Source organism: Pan troglodytes, chromosome 10 (genome assembly GCF_028858775.2).
Source record: "Pan troglodytes isolate AG18354 chromosome 10, NHGRI_mPanTro3-v2.0_pri, whole genome shotgun sequence".
Classification (NCBI taxonomy): Eukaryota; Metazoa; Chordata; class Mammalia; order Primates; family Hominidae; genus Pan; species Pan troglodytes.
In genome coordinates, this window is record NC_072408.2 from 116,422,168 (window position 1) to 116,440,641 (window position 18,474).

The 18,474-nt window shown below is 52.1% G+C and overlaps 1 long non-coding RNA gene across 1 annotated transcript; it reads right to left on the reverse strand.

Annotated features, from left to right (window-relative positions):
• Window positions 1-3,685: 3,685 nt before the first annotated feature.
• Window positions 3,686-13,501, reverse strand: LOC134807508 (uncharacterized). Its single transcript, XR_010148153.1, has 2 exons — window positions 13,334-13,501; window positions 3,686-4,192 (listed from the first exon to the last, which is right to left on the reverse strand). It is a non-coding gene; the product is annotated as an uncharacterized LOC134807508 (long non-coding RNA).
• Window positions 13,502-18,474: the final 4,973 nt, after the last annotated feature.

Genomic DNA, 18,474 nt, shown 5'->3' on the forward strand with positions numbered 1-18,474 from the left:
TTCATCAGATGGGTCTGTGGGCAGGAGGAGGAGGCAGGGCTGGCTCCTAAAAACAGGCCTGGGCAGGTCATGGTGCTGGCTCCACTGGGCTGGAGTCAGCAGGGGCAAAAGACCCCCCCGTGGTGGGCTCTGCCATGCCTTGGCTCCTGCAGAAAGCTGCTGGGCACTCTCTCCAGGGAGCAAAAAGGAAGTGAGAGACAGAAGGTAAAAACACCCTGAGAGCCCCTGGAGATGGTCACAATGGCCAGATGGGGCAGCCCAGACCGCACAGTGGGTCCTCAGGCCCTTCCCCAGTCCTCCCTGGTGGGAATTAGGGAGGCATTATGGTGGTGGGGTAGGAGCATGGGCTGTGGCATCAGACCCACCTGGCGGCAGGCACCTTAGAGCAAGCACTTCTCCCTGCAGAGCCTCAACATGCCTGTCTGTCAAATGGGGTGGTAACAGGTACCTTCCATCAGCTGAGGGCTTGATCTGGGCCACACACCCAATTATCCTGTTCAGTCCTCCCCAGAACCGAGAGAGGTGGGTGTGCTCAAGCTCTTCATTTTCTTGATGTGGAAACTGAGGCAGCCCGACCAAGGTTACCACAGCAGGCAAATTGCAGGGGTTGGGTTTGAATCCAGGCTGTGAGACTCCAAGCCTGGTTGTAAATCCACTTCGGAGGGTTAGTGGAAGGAGTGTAGGTGATATATATATATATATTTTTTTTTTTTGAGACAGGGTCTCACTCTGTTGCCCAGGCCGGAGTTCAGTGGTGCTATCATGGCTCACTGCAGCCTCTACCTCCCAGGCTCAATTGATTCTCCTACCTCAGCCTCCCAAGCAGCTGGGACTACAGGTGTACACCACCACACTCAGCTAAGTTTTAATTTTTCCTAGAGGCGGGATCTCTCTGTTGCTCAGGCTGGCCTCGGACTTCTGGGCTCAAGTGGTCCTCCCACCTTGGCCTCCTGAAGTGCCAGGATTACAGGTGTGAGCCATTGCGCCCGCTGGTAATAAAGTGTCAACAGAGTACTAGGCACATGGGACAAAAAGCCATCTGTTATTGTTGTCTGGGCATGGGGTAGAATCTGGGCCCCTTGGCAGTCACTCTCTGTCCTGGGACTTTCTGGACATCACTGGGTAGTTTCACCCACAGGGTGGCCTAAGGAACCTCCAAGGGAATGGGGTGAGCTCAGGAGTTCTACTAAGTCTGGGGGTCCCTGTGTGGGGTTCAATCCTGCTTCATGCTGTGATCCTGCTGGTGTACTCTGTCCCTGGCCCCCAGCAGGGCTGGGTGCCACTCTACCACATCCAAGCATCACAGAAGGGAATCTGAGGCCCAGAGAGCTGTCCCTTGCTCAGGGCTCCTGAGCCAGGGAGGCGGATACAGTGGTTAGAACCACAGATTCTGGAGTCAGTGAACTCCATGTTTGAGTTCTGGTGTGGCCACCTGCTGGTTGGTTAACAAGTTGCTGAGTCTCAGAGTCTCAGTTGCATCCTCTGCACATTGGGATAATAAAGGATTCCTCTGGAGACTGGGTGCTGTGGCTCTCACCTGTAACCCAGCTACTCAGCAGGGAGGCTGGCTTGAGCAGGGGAGTTCGAACCTGTAACCCCGGTACCACTCAGCAGGGAGGCTTGCTTGAGCCCGGGAGTTTGAGGCTGCAGTGAGCTATGATCACACCACTGCACTCCAGCTTGGGTTACAGAGTGAGACAGTCTCTAAAAAAAATCACATCCCCCTGGTAAGGCCGAGGGGACAAATGATGCTACACAGAAGACATTAGCACACAGAGAAAAGAAGACAGGGTTTTGGCATCTACAGGCTCCTTGAAGATCTCAGACTCCAGCCCATTCTTGGTGCAGAGGAGGAAACTGAGGCCCAGAGATTAAGGAGGGTTTCCACTTAGCCACCCCGCAGAACAGGGGCTTGTTCCTTGGCCCTGTAACTCCCGATCCAGAACGTCAGCCACCTCCCCAGCTGGCGTCGTCCCGGGAGTCCCCTCCGCCCCTCACCTGCCCTTCTCCCCGTGTCTCTGCCTTCGAGAGCCCAAGCCTCGGGCCCGCAGTGAGGAATGCCATTCTCCCTCTCCCCGGCACACTGAAGGTTTTGAAAGTTAAAGTATTACCGTCGGCTTTGTTGTTGCCTAACTACGACAGACAAATTGAGAACCAGTTGTCAAAATGTCAGTGCACAACAAATCAACATGCAGAACGAGTCTCAGCGCTCTGCGGTGTATAATTAAACAAAAAATCCCTTTTAGAAATTTCAGCGAGCGTTGGTTCCACTTTATATTTGTCTGTGTGATTAATAAAGGCAGCTAATTTTCAGACTTTAAAAACAGCTAGAAAATAGCTCCTAATTACATATTAGGTTCCTCGCGGCCCCCGCTGCGCTCCGCCGGCATTGGTGGGCCGAAGAATTTGGCAGAGTCTTAATTGCATTCTGAGCATCATCTAATTTTAGTTAAATGTAATGTAATCAGCAGCAGATGTCTGAAATAAAATATGAATTATGAATATGATGAAATTTCATTCTTGAATAAAAAAGTAATTTGCTATTTAGTTCATTAAAGTCATAGAGGTTTATTAGGAGCAGGTATATATGGCCTGATGAGGGTATATATTAAGTGATATCTGGGAGACAGAAACCCCAAAGGGATGGGAAACTTCATCCAGGAGAGTTCAGTTATGATTAATGACTGTGGGGGCTGGAGAGGCTCCTGGGGACCCTGAGTTTACCCAGCCGGAGAATTCCCTCGGGCTCTTTGAGGAAGGCCCTGAGTTTTGGGACAAGAGGACTTAGAGAGGAAAGCCCTGGGTGCTGCCTCTGAGCCCTGTCCCACCCCTGACACCCACCCCCACCTCCTTGCCGCTTCCAAGATGGGCACAGTGGAGAGCTGGCTCCTTGGACATTGCTCTATGCAGGACACTCACCTGGGCCTGGTGACACAGCATGAGGTGGTGATCAGCTTCTTACACACTGAGCAGAGATTGGGGCTCTGCCTCTCGCTGTGTGACCTCAGGCCAGAACCTCAGTTTCCCTTTCTATACAAGGGGACTAATCATAGTACCTATCAGACACTCTGAACAGTACCTGGAATGTGGCAAAGCCCTCGTTTAGCGTTAGCTGCTGGAGTTGCTGTTATTAGCTGTAGAGGTCATATTTTAAATTAGTATTAAAATGCCTTCTTTTGTTTTCAGTGTGTGTGTGTGTGTGTGTGTGTGTGTGTGTGTGTGTGTGTGTGTGATGGAATCTCACTCTGTTGCCCAGGCTGGAGTGCAGTGGCACGATCTTGACTCACTGCAACCTCTGCTTCCCGGGTTCCAGTTATTCTCCTGCCTCAGCCTCCCGAGTAGCTGGGATTACAGGTGTGAGCCACCACACCTGGCTAATTTTTGTATTTTTAGTAGAAATGGGTTTCACCATGTTGGCCAGGCTGGTTTGGGACTCCTGACCTCAGGTGATCCACCTGTCTCGGCCTCCCAAAGTGCCGGGATTACAGGCATGAGCCACCGCACCCGGCATGTTTTCATCTTTTTTGTTTGCTGTTTAGAGATAGGGTCTCACTCTGTCACCCAAGATGGAGTGCAGTGGTACCATCATAGCCCACTGCAGCCTCCCAGCTTTGGGCTCAAGCAATCCTCCTGCCTCAGCCTCCCAAGTAACTGGAACTACAGGGCACACACTACCACACCTGGCTAATTTTGTATTTTTTATTGTTTTGTAGAGGCAGGGTCTCACTATGTTGCCCAGGCTGGTCTTGAACTCCTGGCTTCAAGTGATCCTCCTGACTTGGCCTCCCAAAGTGCTGGGATTATAGGAGTAAGCCATGGCACCTGGTCTGTTTTGTCTTGTAAGCAGCCTGTGATGCAGATCATAAGTTCTAGTCTGTTTTTTTTAGCTGAGGCTGAGGGAGGTTAAATGATGTGTCTGCAGTAGCACAGTGAATAATTGCCAAAGTCGAGATTTGACCCAGAACCGTCCTGCTCCCGGTGTTCCCTGCTACATCCAGAGCAGTGCCAGGACAGCTGGCGGGAGTCCTGGCTGAGGATTCTGGAGGGGGTGGCTCATCAGCCCCAGAAGGAGACAGAGAAGAGTGAGGGACAGGCGGGTAGGATCTGCCAGAAGATGCTCTGGTCAGGTCGGGGACAGAGGCTGCCTCTCCAACCTCCCACTTCACACCAACCAATGATTTCCTGCAATTATCTGGAAAAGATTAATTAGTAAAGTGCACCATATTGACTGAAGGCCGCCCCGGCGATCGATAACTTGGGAAAGTCTCCCAGGTGCCCAGAGAAAAAAACCGAACTGGAAAGTGTGGGAGGAGGCTCAGCTGTGGCGGGTCTGAGACTCATTTTGCAACCCTGGGGTTGTCCACTCGGCTCTCTGGGTCGGGGCCAGCTCTGCGTGACTCCCTCTTGGCTTCAAGCAAGACCTTTTTGCCTCTCTGAACCTGTTTCCCCACATGTAAAGTTGGGGGCTGGACTGACCCCTATCCAGGGATCTTCCTTCTACTGGAGGAAGTTCTGGGAGGAGAGCAGGCCCTCTGGGGGTACTGGGGGCTGATGGGGTGGCTGCTGTGGAGGGAGCCCCCTTCTCTAGGGCTTGACTTTCCGCTGCTGATGTGGAAGACAGCTGGAGGCCAAGGCAGCCTCAGGGACCCATGGTGGCTGCCATCTGAGGGTGAAAGAGAGTGTCTGGTCTAAGGAAGACCAACGTCTGCGGGCTACGGTTTCTGGCAGGGCAAAGAGTCAAGTGTGTGCATCATATGGGTTCAGATGATAAGCCAGGGAGACAGGGGAATAATAACCCCAAGCCCCCACTTCCCCAAGCATCGCCCTAAGGGTCTCCTTGCCTCTTTGAACCTCAGTATCCTTCTCTGTAAATAGTACGGTCCTGTTGAGCTGCTGGGAGTCTCTGAAGGGTTGGTGTGAGCCCATGGCCCAGCCCGGTGCCTGCACAGAGCAGGTGCAGGCTCAACAGAAGCTGCTGTCACAGTGAGCTGCTATAGTCTCCCCCAAGCCCCAGTCAGTATCCCAGCAGGACATGGCATTCCACTGGGATGGTACCAGCGAAGAGAGTTTAGTAAAGGGAGTTCTGTAAACAGAGTTGCAAACCAAACAGGGATGGTGAGACCCTCAGGGTCAGGAAACAGCAAGGACCCCCCTTCTCATTTCCAAGGTCTGATGGGGCAGAAACGGAGTTACCAGATCCCACAAGGAGCTGGAGCGATGGAGAGGGGTGCCACCAGGTGAGCAGGAGCCTTCGTCACAAAGGGACAGATTATTGCCAGGAATGCAGCACTTAAGCCAGCTGAGCTGGGCAGAGACACCCCAAACTCTCCCTCTGCCCGCTCCCAGCTTCCCATTGGATGATTCCACCTGAAACTTAGAGGACAAGTCGCCCCCGGATGCTCTCTATGGAGGTCAGCTTCCCAGGGTAAAGAGCCAGGCAGGGAACAGGAGAACGGACCAATGGTAAAAGGGAAAAGCCTACTGCAGCCCTACTTCCCAGAAATTTGGAGAAGTGTTTTATGGGAGGAGTCTTCTGGGTGGCAGTGGGCAAGAGGGGGTCTTCACCAGGCAGAGACTTCACCCCATGTTGCAGACCCTGAGTCCCATGAGGCCTCACCCTGCCCATGAGAAGAATCTCACTTCACGCCCAGCACTCCCGAAACAGAGCTCCTTGGGAGTTGCAAGGATGTCAGACACGCCTGGGTTTGCCAATTTCCAACTTATTTGCTTATGCCCTGGATGTAGCGGCTTCACCTCTCTGAGATGAAATGACACCGCATCAGCAGCGTCCCCAGCACGGTGCTTGATGCGTAGTGGGGGCTCACAAAGCACTCCCTCCCTCCCTTTTCCACCTTCTTTCTAATAAGCCACCCGTACCACCAGCCATTTGTCTAATAGTGATTGGGCTCCTGCCACGTGCCAGGCCTGCACCGGGCCCTGGCCCAAGCTGCTGCAGAACTGAGAATCATTTGTCCTGCAACAAACACTGTCTAAGCATCTCCTCCGAGCCAGACTCTGGGGACACAGCGGCCACAAGACAGCTCTGGCCCCTGCTCCTGTGAGGTCCACAGTGTCTCAGGGAAGCAGTCTGGAAGCTGGTGTTTGGGTGTTTGGGGTTTTAATGGGGTGTTGGGAGGGCCTGGATGCCAGTCAGCAGCATCCATCAAGGAAAGAACCCCTCCAGTATTCTCAGCCTGACATCTGGGAAGGAGTCCTAGATGGGGTTCTCAGTATGCAAGACCCCAGCACACAAGTCCAAGCAGCCCTCAAATCCTGGGCCTGGAGAGGTCTGGGAGGGCTGGACCACTCAGGTACTTTCCCTCCACTCACCCCCAGGACCACCGCCCACCACCTCACCTCCCACCAGGACCTGAGGGCGCTGGCCTGCTGCCCCCTGGCCACTCCCTGGCCCAGGTCAGCCGCCTGCCCCTGCTCTATTCATCAAGGGCATGACAACTGAAATTCATTTGAAGATGAAGAAAGTGCCCGCTAATCCGTTCTGCAAGACATTGATAGACTAGCAGCTCAGGGAGAATTGCACGGCAGTAATGAAATTAGGCTAAAACTGCTGGCGGATTGCAGATAATTGCCCTTGTCTGTCACTAGGAATAACATCTCCCAAATCCAACACAATGATTGTTCAAGTTGCAGGAATTTCTTTTCTTTTCCTTTTTTTTTTTTTTAAAGGCAGGAGAGGCAAGGCCAATCCGGGTCTTGGAAGCTTTGCCTGGGCAGCAGCCTGGGGTGTGGGAAGTGGGCATCTGTATACTCACCACCTTCCCTGCCCAGCCTCAGCCAGTAGGGATGGGGGTACAGGGCAGGAGGAGGAGGTCAGGACATTTTTCCCTGGATGCCCTCCACTCGCATATTCTAGCCAGTAAGGTCCTGGGTGGAAAGCAGAGAGGGAGCAGGGAATCTTGGGGAGTGGGGCCTAAGCAGTGACAGCTCTGGATTTGTTTTTGTTTTTGTTTTGAGACAGGGTGTCACTCTGTCACCCAGGCTGGAGTGCAGTGGTGGGATCATAGCTCCCAGCAGCCTCGAACTCCTGGGGCCAAAGCGGTCCTCCTGCCTCAGCCTCCCAAGTGGCTGGGACTACAGACACATGCCACCAGACCGAATTGACAGCTCTGGATTTTTATGAGATTGAGTCTGCCTGGAAGAAGAGTCATAAAGTCCCACTTCCATTATGTTGAGGCAACATCCATTCCGCACATAAGAGAATGGACTGAGGCGGGGCAGCTCAAGCCCCACTAAGCCACTCCCCAAGGCTGCTATGGGGTCTAGATTCTCAGAGAGGAAAGTTCTGAGAAGGGACTCTTTATGGACTCAGTGGTTTCCTAGGCTGTTGGCGTGATCGGCGCATAGCTGGCTGTAGTTAATGCTGCCTGAGTGAATGACGTCAGAGAGCATTCAATGTCAGCAACAGCACGTTTGAATGTCAGCATGATGGGCTTGTCACGTGTTAGCATTATGGCATGTGTGCATGTCATCAGATGATGTCATAGAAGATTTGAATGTCAACATCGTGCTATGTTCCAATGTCAGCAGCCCAGAAAGCTTGACTGTCCTTCTCCTAGGTGGTTGGAGTGTCGACATCATGTTTCAGCACAGGCAGATGATTGACTCAGAGAACGGGGAGCTGTAAGGAGTGCTAGGGATTTGTCCAAACTTCACTTGATAGATGAGGAAATGGAGGCCCAGAGAAGTTAAGTGATTTGCCCAAGGTCACACAGCAAGAAGGATCCTAAATGTAAGATTCATCAGAGTCACAGTTTGGGCTAGGTCAGCCCTTGGAGAACTTGTAACCCTTTCTCTCCACCAGGTCCCTCTGGTCCCAGTCCCCCTGGGGTGCTGGTTCCTGGTCCTCAGTTCTTGGGAATATGCCCATGCTCTGAAATTGATTGCAGGAATTCCCAGAATCCTTTGGCCTGCTAACCATGGGTTAGTCAATTTCGCTCATCAGCCCCAGCCATGGAAGGAGTCACGCTTTCCCTATCCTCATTCCTTTTGATCAAAAGGAGTCTGTTGAGGGCTTCTTATGTCCAAGGAAGGGTGCTGAGAATGAGATGAGGCCATGAGGAAGATGGCAGAGTGGACTGGAGCCGTAGAGGAGGGAGATGTGATCCCCATTGAGGGCTTATGTTTGGGAAGACTTCAGGAAGAAGTTGACTTTTGAAGGGGGTTTTGAAGGAGCCGAAAGGTTTTCACCTGCAGCCTCAGCCAGAGTTGGAATTGGGAGAGGGGCTAGGTATGGGGATAGAAGACATTTGCCCCCAAAATGGGGAAGAGGCCCAGATAATGGGGGTAGAGGTGGTGGTACAGTACCCGATGATGTAGGGCCATTTATTATGGTCTTTCTTTTCATCAGATTTCATCCACAGCCTCCAATACCCCTGGCAGCCCTGGAAGAATCAGTGATTGTCAAAGTGTGGTCCACAGACCTCTGCAGGTCCCCAAGACTCTTTCAGGGTTTCTGGGAGGTCAAAACTATTTTCATCATAATGCAAAGATGTCCTTTCGTCAAAGTACTTGCCAGGCCTGACCCTACGTAGCTTTGGAGATGCAGACACAATCGGGCACATTCAGGGTAGCACGGCTACAGATAATACAAAGATATTATTGGCCTTTTTCACCATGTTGACATTTGCACTCAGGGTGCAAAAGTCATGGGTGGCTACAACTGCTGGCTTCGTAGCATCGACCAGAGCAGTGGAACCACACTGGGAGAGAAATCATCTCTTTCTTCATCTTAAATACTCTTGGCGAAAAAGCCAGTTTCACTTAAGAATGCCCTTGATGAAAATTTCAAGGGTCTGGGCGTAGTGGCTCACACCTGTAATTCCAGCACTTTGGGAAGCTGAGGTGGGAGGATCACTTGAAGTCAGGAGTTCGAGACCAGCCTGGTCAACATGGTGAAACCTTGTCTCTACTAAAAACACAAAAATTAGCCGGGTGTGATGGCGGGCGCCTGTAGTCCCAGCTACCTGGGAGGCTGAGGCAGGAGAATCGCTTGAATCCGCGAGGCAGAGTTTGCAGTGAGCCGAGATCATGCTACTGCACTCCAGCCTGGCGATAGAGCAAGACCCTGTCTCAAAAAAAAAGAAAAAAAGAAAATTTAAAGGTATTAATTTAAAAAATCTCAACCTTTGAACATGCCACTTCTAAATATTCTGTGTGACAAAATGGGAAGTATGTACAACAAGAACCCTCTCTCCTGGCTCCGTCGTTGCTTGAGACAAGAACCGTGTGACTGGGTTGCAAGCTGCGCTAGCCACTCTTCATGGAACACCATTTGTACTTGAAAGAACAACCAACCAACAAACTATAGCCTTTCAGACTGGGACATTGGCAGATATTCTCTTAAAAATGAACAAAGTTGCCTGTCAACTGACAGTATTTGTTGCCAATGATAAAATTTGACTTGCAAGCAAAAATTAGAATTTTGGAGAACTTGTGTCTGCCACCGTGGGTTTGACAGCTTCCTACTTAAATACTTTCCCAGAGACTGGTGGTATATTAGTGAATGTGACTTTTTTGGATATTGTATTATGAAATGTGACATCATCTAGAAGAGATGCATAATTCAGTAAACCAGTATTTTTTCCAATGACCAATGCATCATGTTACAAAATGAATAAAAGACCCATTCAAAGTGCAAAGCAGACCAGTGGGTTTTAACAGAGTAGGAAGAGCTCATTGATGTGGTTTCAGATGCCATATTGTAACAAACCATTGAGAAACTACCACTTGTGAAGATCTGGTTTAGTATCCAAGAAGGATATCCATAATTATCTGAGAAGGCTATTAAAATACTCTTTCCTTTTTGAGCCAAATATCTGTGTGAAGCCAGATATTCTTCCCACACTTAAACAAAACATGTTGCAACAAGCTGAATGCAGAAGCACATATGAGAATCCAGCTGTGTTCTATTAAGCCAGTCATTACAGAGATTTGCAAAAATGTTAAACAATAAATGAATTCCCATTTTATGGGTGCTGAAACTGGGGCTTAGAAATTGGCAGAGCTGCGCCTTGGATCAAATCCCTTTCTCTGCTGTGCCTCAGTCTCCCCATCTGGTCGCTGACCTAGAAGCTGATGAGCAAAGGTCTTCTCACATCTCCTGCCCAGGCATCAGTGCCAGGCTCTGGCCCCTTGGCCCTCTTCCCCACCTGCTGCCCAAGGTGGGCGGGGTCCAGGCCCTGGGAGGCTGGTGGCCAGCCTCACGTCCCCAGGCCTGGCAAGGAGATGACCAGGGTCGTTTGCAGTAATGAATTGCGGGCGGGTGGCGGCCGGGTGAAGGAGTGCGCCGGCCATGGCCCGTAATGCCTCACACGCCAGGTCTGGCACGGGTAATTTACTGCCACCGACAATAACATATTTCACTTCCCGTCGCCCCGATGAAGATTAGTTGTGTTTGAAAGTGGCTGAGTACACAGTCAATTCCGCTTAAACGTTTACAGTCAACTGAGCACAGATAATGCCCCCTCTGAACATGTGTCTGTGCCTCCTGCAGCTCAGGGAGGGGCTCAGAGCAGAGGAAGGGGGTCCCCGCCCCAGGAAGGGACTGCAGCTGCTGCTGCACCGAGACCCAGGCTGTGTAGTGGGAGGGATTTGGGAGCCGGGGGCTGGGCTGAGATCTATAGCTTCCTTTGATGCCCCCCTCCCCCACCTCTTTTCAGATTGTCCTTTAAAATCATTCATTCAACAAACACTTTGCTAAGGACCTCTGTATAGCCTTTGGGTACAGGGAGAATTCAAAGCCATGATTATATTTGATTCTAGTGACATCCTAGGAGGCATATTTGCTCTCCAGTTTCCAAAAGAAGGGAAGTTAAGGCTCAGGGAGGCTCAATAGCTTTCCCGAGGTCACATAGCTGGTGCCATGCAGAGTCAGGATTTGAACCCAGGCCTGATGGGGTTTCTGAGTCTCATATTATTCCTAGTGGTCCTGATTGTACAAGCTTGAGCCCTGGCCTGGGCTAGATTGTCTGCCCTGTCCAACAATGGCCCCACAGCTGCTAGAGGAACTCTAGATTCATATTCCCTGTGCACCTATATTTGGGTTGACCAGTAGACTCTGGTTTGGAATCCCTGGGTCAGGTAGGGGGTCCTATGGCAGGGCTGGGGTGCTTTGAGCCTGAAGTCATTTAAGCCTGGACAGAGGAGGGAGGCCTGGAATTTTTCTTGTCAGGTGAAGGAGTTTGCTCCTGAGAAGCAGGCTTCTCTTCTTTTTTTTCTCTTTTTCCTTTTTTCTTCTTTTTTTCTTTCTTTCTTTTCTTTTTTTTTTTTTTTTTTTTTTTTTGACAGGGTCTTACTCTATCACCTAGGCTGGAGTGCATTGAGGCAGTCATGGCTCACTGCAGCCTCAACCTCCTGGGCTCAGATGGTCCTCCCACCTCAGCCTCCCAAGTAGTTGGGACCACTGGTGCACACCATCATCCCCAGCTAATTTTTTTTTTCTTTTTGAGATGGAGTCTCACTCTGTTGCCCAGGTTGGAGTGCAGCGGTGCCATCTTGGCTCACTGCAACCTCCGCCTCCTGGGTTCAAGCCATTCTCCTGCCTCAGCCTCCCGAGTAGCTGGGACCACAGGCACCCACCACCATGCCCAGCTAATTTTTGTATTTTTTGTAGAGACTGTGTTTCCCCATGTTGCCCAGGCTGGTCTGGAACTACTCCTGGACTCAAGCAATCTGTTTACATCAGCCTCCCAAAGTCCTCCCAGGTGTGAGCCACCACGCCTGGCCAACAAACAGGCTTCTTTTTTTTTTTTTTTTTTTTTTTCCTGAGACAAAGTCTCATTCTGTTGCCTAGGCTGGAGTGCAGTGGCACCGTCTCAGCTCACCACAACCTCCGCCTCCCAGGTTCAAGTGATTCTTCTGCCTCAGCCTCTCGAGTAGCTGGGATTACAGGTACCCACCACTTACACCCGGCTAATTTTGTATATTTAGTAGAGATGGGGTTTCACCATGTTGGCCAGGATGGTCTCAAACTCCTGACCTCAAGTGATCCACCCACCTTGGCCTCCCAAAGTGCTTTGATTACAGGTGTGAGCCACCGCACCCAGCCCAGACAGGTTTCTTGATGAGGGTTGCCCAGTCCAGTCCTGGGGCCCAGCTCCCCACCAGACCTACCCCTGACACTTGCAGGGTCTAGAGTTGGTATGCATGGAGGCCCTGGCCCCAGGCCACCCAGCCCTGTCTTCCCAACATGGTCTGCAGCCAGGACTGGAAAGACCTTGCTTACATATATGTAGATGCCAGCCCACCAGGCCCAGCTCCAGACACACCCACCCCCTGAAACGGCTGCCCCTCGGCCAAGAGGCCTACTCTTACTGGTGGCAGATTTGTCCTGGGAGCATGGACCTTGGATGGGCTTAGGGAAGGGCCCCTCCAGGCCACAGAAGGGGGCTGAGGGCTGTTGGAGGAGGGGATTCCAGGATCTCAGCTTCTGGATTCGGTCAGGAGAGGGGCAGGCTCCCGGTGGGCACGTCCCCTGTGGGAGGGGGCTCAGCTGAGTCCTGTAAGTAGCAAGCAGGTAGTCCAGGTCCAGGGTGATGCCATCTCCAAGCTATCCTTGCTCATGGCCAGGGGGTGTTGGGGAGGCCGAGGGGGTGATCTTGGGCCCCTCCATTCCACACTGCTCCTCATCCAAGGCCAGCCTCTGAAGTCCCTGAGGGGCTTCCATGCCATGGGGACCTCGCCGGTACTGCCCGTCCAAGGCCTGCTATGGAGAAGCAGAGACCCGCTGTGCCTCACCCTGAGGCTGGGCCTTCCATCGCCAGAATCCCACTGCAAATGTCAGACTTTCATGTCTCACTGAAGCCCCGTTACCTGGCAGGTGGCCATTCTCTCAGGGAGGAGCTGTGACTCAGAGAAGGGAGGGTACACATGGGGGAGGGAGGGGCCAGGGCCCAACTTCAGGTCTGCGTCCCCAGGGGAGGTCCCGGCCCTCTGCCCTGGACCTGTGGTGGGAGGGAGTGTGTGCGCGCACGTGTGTACGTGTGTGTATGTGCGTGTGCAGGTATATGTGTGTGTCTGTGTGTGTGTCTGGGCATGTGTGCATGTGTATGTGTGTGTGTGTGTGCGTGTGAGTGTGTGGTCCTGGCCGCACATACACATGTGATAGGGTCCCACATTGTGTCACACTATGTCAGGGGCATCATGCCAGCAGATGCCGTGGGACACTGTCTACTGGGGTGACACTGTACCAGACACAATGTGTCTGTCCATGTCTGCGGACACTGCTGGGTGCCTCTCTTGTCTGTGATGCAGTTTATCTGTGGCGGTGGGACACTGTCCAGTTGACCCTGGCGGGTGGATGGGCATTGCTTACCTGTGTCTGTGCCACTGTCTGCTGCTGCTGTCCTGCAGACACTCTGTTCTCTATCTGTTTGGGACTCCGTGTGTATCTCTGTAACACTGTGGATGTGTCTGCAAGGCACGGTCCAGGTGACCCTGTGAGTGAATGGAGACACTGTCCCAGGACACTGTAAATCAGACTGTGTGTGACACTTCCCCTAGGAGCCTGGACAGTCAATGTGACACTGTCTGTCTCTGTGACATCATCCGGGTGGCCTGTGTGTGTCTCCGTGACACCAGCCAGATGGCCTTGCTGGATACCTGTGGTACTCTCCCCTTGTGACTGTAACTGTGTGCCAAGGCTTGAAACACCCTGCTGGACACTGGCTGCTGGTGACTGCTGGACTCATCCTTGAGTCTCTGAGTCATCCAGGCCACTCCCCTCATCCACCCAGATCCTGAGAAGAGGCCTTGCGACAGCAGAAGTCACCACAGAGACCTTAGTCCTCAGTGACCACAGACCAGGGTGCCCACTGCTGGACGGATCTGACACCCGTGGTCTTGTCCACCCTCCTGCCTCCCCACACGGGTGCATCTGTCACCCTAAGCCCTCTCTGTCCTCAGGGGCAGCAGTGGCAGGGCCTTTCATCCTGGACTGGACCCCGCCCAGCCATTTCCAAATCTGGGAGCCTCTCCGGGGCTCCCAGGACACAGCACCTGTCCACCTATTGAGCCCCTACAATGGGCCGAAACTGTTCGGACACGGGGGTGCAGTCAAGTCCCTGCCCTTGCCAAGTACACCAGGAGCACCCCTCACGAGACCACCCTTGGATGCAGAGCCCCATCCAGCCCCCGCCCACCAGATGCCTAAAACTCCGCTGAAGCCTCGTGTTCTGGAGGAAAAACAGCCTAGGACAGGAGTCTGTGAACCTGGCTGATGACTCCTTTGCTGTGTGACCCTTAGATATCTTGCTGAACTTCTCTGGGCTAAGACCTGAGATGGCCTAAGGAAGGGCTTTGATGGTTGGGAAGTGCAGTAGAAAAAGCAGAATGCCCTGCACTGGCACAGACTCCTTGGTGCTCAGAGGCCGCTGCTTCTCTTAGAACAGCCTCTGAGTCAAGTGCTGTACATGGCTTGTCTCCTCCGAGCCAAGCCCTGTTTGATTTCCACTTTGCAGATGCGGAAATAGGTTCAGAGACGGCAAATGGCTTGCGTGGAGGCCCCACAGATGACAGAGCTAGGACCAAACCCATACTCAGAATAACCTCTAAGCTCCCAACTGTGGTCTCCAATATGGAGGAGGCATGGCAGAAATTATCTTCCCCTTTTACAGATGGGGGAACTGAGGCTTGGAGAGGGGATGTGATGTTTGGGGGTTTCTGGACTCCCCAGCCAGTGCTCCCCCACCCCTCCCTAATCCCTCTACCATCCTGAGTGCAACGCACAATGATTAGGGTGAGGGGAGGGTTGGGCAGGAGGAGAGAGCCTGTTGGGGACAAAGGATCCCTGTGGCCACACAATGGTGACAATCAAAGCCAGATGACAGACACTGGGCTCAGGAGCAGCTTGGAACCCACCTGCAGCTTCCTCCAGACAATGGGGTGCCTGTGTTCCTGGGAGGGGCACAATAGCCCCCTGTGTTTGGGGTCCTGCCTCTCCCTGCACCGCTCTGGGGGCAGGAGACGGTCATGGCAGCCTCGTCTAGGAGCCAGGCGGGAGGGGCTGGGTAAGCCCCCACATGGTGGAGGCAGGAAAGGGGGAACAGGCAGCTCACCCGCCTGGTATGGTTTGGAAGATCTCTCTTCTCTGACCCAAACACCTCACCAACAACAGCCTGTCACCATGCCTAGAAGTGTGCAACTAGCTCTCCAGTCCCTTGCCTTTGGAGAAGCAATTTACACATCTCAGAGCCTCAGTTTCTTCATCTGTAAAATGGAACCGATAGACCTTAGTTGGCAGAAGTGCCATGAAAATTCAATGAGAGAGGCACATTGAGTGACACACAGTAATGGCTTGATAGTAATGGCTTGAGATGAGTTAGTTCCTTTTCAGGATGGATGGATGGATGGATGGACAGAATAGATGAGTGGAAGGATGGGTATGAGGTGAGGGCCTGGGTAGCAACTGGAAGGATGAATGACAGATGGAATAATGGCTGCAGTGATCAGGGAAGGCTTCCAAGAGGAGGCAGACAGGCAGAGAGGAGGGTACTCCAATTCCCTAGCTCCTGGCCTGGATCCTCACACAGAGCAGGTGCTCAGATAACCTTTCTTTTTCTTTTTTTTTGAACACTCTGTCACCCAGGCTGGAGTGCAGGGGCACGATCTCGGCTCACGGCAACTTCCGCCTCCCAGGTTCAAACGACTCTCCTGTCTCAGCCTCCCAAATAGCTGGGACCACAGGTATGCACCACCACTTCTGGCTAATTTTTATATTTTTAGTAGGGACGGGGTTTCACCATGTTAGCCAGGCTGGTCTCGAACTCCTGACCTCAAGTGATCCACCCGCCTCAGCCTCCCAAAGTGCTGGGATTACAGGTGTGAGCCACTGCGCCTGGCCCAGAGAACACTTGTTGAGTGAATGTGTGATGTGCTGCCAACAGGGCCCCTCTCCTTGGATCCCAGGTCTGTGCTGATCAGGCGCTGGGGTTTGTCTGTCCCTCACCAAGGCCCTTCCAGGGGACAGGACAAGGACTCCAGTCCCTCTCTGTGCTGGGGAGAGGTGGCAAAGGCACGAGACTTAGCATCACGTGGTCCCAGCACCAAGTTCCAGCTCCACCTCTTCCTGGCTGTGTGACTTTGGGCCAATCCCTTTCCCTCTCTGAGCCTCAGCTGCTTCTACTCTGTAAACTCGGTGTATCATCCTGACCTCACCCTGGTGTCATGGGCAGCGAGAGGTGATAGAGATGGGTGTCTCCAGTGCACAGGAGGTTCACAGTCTGGCTGCAGCGCAATGGCCGTGAAGGGCTCAGGGCCCAGAGTCAAGACCTGAGTCATGGCCTCTGGAATCCTAACATCCCCCTAACTTCTGTCCTCCAGCCCCTGAACCTTGAAGGGGTCGATGGGACATTTCATAATTTAAAGAGACTAAGCAAGAGACTCTCGAACCACAGCCGCCTCTTAATGGAATTGCTGAAAAGGGCTTTTTAATTAAAAATAAGAAGTTTGGGACAGGTTCATATCCATAATTCAGGACCCTGGCACTGCAACCTCCCGTGATTTCATTTCCCTATATTTATGTCTCTCTCTCGCAGTGATCTATATTGTTAAAATCCTGCATGAAAAATGGGCTCAGCTTTTCAGGTGGAGTTGTAAATATTTACCCTTCCTAATGCAGGTCCCCCCACCTCTGTCTCAGGAAGCTTAGGGGCTTTTAAATGCAGCTTAAGCATCCCAGAGATGTCTCATTAAAATTTAGTCTTGCTTTTCCTTCTGCTTTGTTTAGCACCTACAGAGCAAGGGAGAGTGGCTGGGAGGGGGCCAGGGAGGTGATGGGGGTAGGGTCAGGGGACCCTAGCTAGGTGGGCCTGGAGACCCCTGCAGAATCTCCGGAGCCCCAGCCCAGAGAAGAGCCTACAGGGCAGGGGAAGTGCCCGGAGCTGGCTCTTCCTCGGGGAAGGTCATGTCTGCAGTGTTGGCTGTGCTGGCCATGGGCTGTTCCATGTCACCCCCTTTCAGCCCCCACCTCACAGAGCCTGGGGGGCTTCCTGAGTCACTCCCTTCCCTCCCTCCCTCTCTCTCTTTCTCTCTCTCTTTCTTTCTTTCTTTTTTCTTTCCTTCTTTCGTTCCTTCCTTCCCTTTCTCTTTCTTTTCTTTCTTTTTCTTTCTTTTTTCTTCCTTCCTTTTCTTTCTTTCTTTCTTTCTTTCTTTCTTTCTTTCTTTCTTTCTTTCTTTCCTTCCTTCCTTCCTTCCTTCCTTTTCTTTCTTTGTCTCTCTCTCTTTTTCTTTCTCTCTCTCTCTCTCTCTCTCCAAGGTCTTGCCCTGTCTCCCAGGCTGGAGTGCAGTGGCACAAACACAACTTACTGCAGCCTCTATCTCCTAGGTTCAAGTGATCCTCCCACCTCAGCCTCCCAAGTAGTGAGACTACAGGTGCCCACCATCACACCTCGCTAACTTTTTTAAAACTTTATTCATAGATACAGGGGATCTTGCTATGTAGCCCAGGCTGTTCTCAAACTCTTGGCCTCAAGCCATCCTCCCACTTCTGCCTCCCACCTTCCCCCTTTCCTTCCTCTGAATTTGCCACACTCTCATGAGCCTCCAGGCCTTCATACCTGCATGGAATACTGGAATAGTTTTCTGCCCAGAGTCACTTTACTTCTCCTTAGTTCCTTCGAGTCTCTGCCTGCACATCTGTTTCTTGGGAGAATGTCCAGGCCTTGGGCTGGGTTAGGGGCCCCTCCCTACATGCTTGCCTTGACAGTGGCAATGTCACAAGCAGCTGTCGTTTCCATCTTGCCACCACCCCCATCTATTGGCTTCCTGGAGATGGGGAGTGTTTCTTGCTCCCCACCATGTCCCCAGCACCGGCACAGGGTCTGGAAAGTCATAAGCCCTCAGCAAGGGGACATTCAATGAGGGTTGCACGACAGAGGAGAGTCAGGGATTTGCCCAGAGGGTCCTGGGTGACAGCTTCCCTAAACTGCTTTCCGGGCTGTGCCACGTGGCCCTGCCCAGCTCTGGTGGGAGATTCTGAAGGTCTGGGGTGGCCCCCAGCTCGGTTTTGCCCTGACCACAGGTTCAGGGCGTGAATCACAGACACACGGGGCAGGGGTCTACTCACAAGGTTTTTGTACACACTGTTGGGCGGACAGTGCAACAGCATTAGTGAGGTGTAATTTACATACTGCAGAAGGCAAACACTGGAAGTGCATCATTCAATGGTTGTCTGGATATTCACAGAGTTTGCAACTAGCACACAATCAATTTTAGTACATTTTCATCATTTCCCTCAAAAGGAAACTCCCTCATTAATAGTCACACACACACACACACACACACACACACACATGATCCATGGCAACCACTAACCTTTCTGTCTCTCTGGATTTACCTATTCTTGGCATTTCATATAAATGAAACTATTAACATGTGGTCATTTATGATGGGTTTCTTTCACCAAACATGCTGTTTTCAAAGATCATCCATGTCTTCACATGTATCAGAATTTCATGC